Genomic DNA, 958 nt, shown 5'->3' with positions numbered 1-958 from the left:
TCAGGGATGGACCCCAGGAGATGTGAGCCATGCCGGGGGCTGCTACTAGACTATCACTGTCCTAGGGGATTCTGCAAGGGTCTCTTCACTCGCTGTTAGTGAGAGAATCCAGGTCTGATCTGAGGTCCGAGTCAGATGCCAAAGCGGGAGGGAAGCTGAGACAGGACACTGGGCTGAGGTCACAATACCACTCCCTTTCCTCGATTGGAGACCAAAGCCTGCATGGGCTGGGGTGGGAACCGGCACCTGTGGGCAGTCTAGGGGGCCTCCACCCCCCTCTGGATGCAGAATTGGGCAACAGAGGCGGTGTACGATGTTAGTTATGGGGCATCACAGACAGTCATGTGCAGCACACAGTGAGGCACCCTGGGACGTGCCCGTGGTGGGCCGGTTGTCTGCCTGCACCCTACCGAGTTGAGGGTGATAGGTCAGGTGCACCAGTGGTGCACATCTGTGTCATGATCGGGGAGTGGGATCCTGTGATGGGTGATTGGGGGTCTGACCTTAGGGGGAAAAAAGGGAACAGAACTACCTTGTGAAGGCCTCAGCCGCACCCTGGGAAAGCCTGGGTGTGATTGACATTCAAGTGCCCCTCAGACAGACATAGCCCTGGGAGGAACCCGGGACCGCAAGGTGCATTCAAAGTGTCAGTGATCAACATGTCCTGCAATGCACACTAATTCTCACAGTTAGCTGCATACTTCATCAATGCGCAAGATGAGTGATCCACCGCCAACAGCCGCATACAACGTTTTGCAACGTTTGCCCACCTGCAGAAACAGTAGACATGGGAGGAAGGTGGCACTGCCTGTCTGCTGCCCACGTGGTCAGAGATGGCCCAGCACCTCATTGGGGTTCCCCTGTGTGAGTCGGCCTCCACGATTCAAAGAGCATTTCCATGTGCTCGGCCCAGGAGCCCCATCCCTGTGGACGAGGGACTCCCATAGTGGCGAAGGCG

General features: G+C 57.1%; 1 non-coding gene across 1 annotated transcript; it reads right to left on the bottom strand.

The window, feature by feature from the left end:
* Window positions 1–587: 587 nt before the first annotated feature.
* On the bottom strand, window positions 588–741 carry LOC138270284 (5.8S ribosomal RNA). Its single transcript, XR_011200246.1, has one exon. It is a non-coding gene; the product is annotated as a 5.8S ribosomal RNA (ribosomal RNA).
* Between the last annotated feature and the right edge of the window lie 217 nt (window positions 742–958).

The sequence above is a fragment of the Pleurodeles waltl genome, chromosome 2_1, assembly GCF_031143425.1.
Source record: "Pleurodeles waltl isolate 20211129_DDA chromosome 2_1, aPleWal1.hap1.20221129, whole genome shotgun sequence".
NCBI lineage: Eukaryota > Metazoa > Chordata > Amphibia > Caudata > Salamandridae > Pleurodeles > Pleurodeles waltl.
Note: the sequence above shows the minus strand (reverse complement) of the source record. Positions and strands in the feature narration are given on the sequence as shown.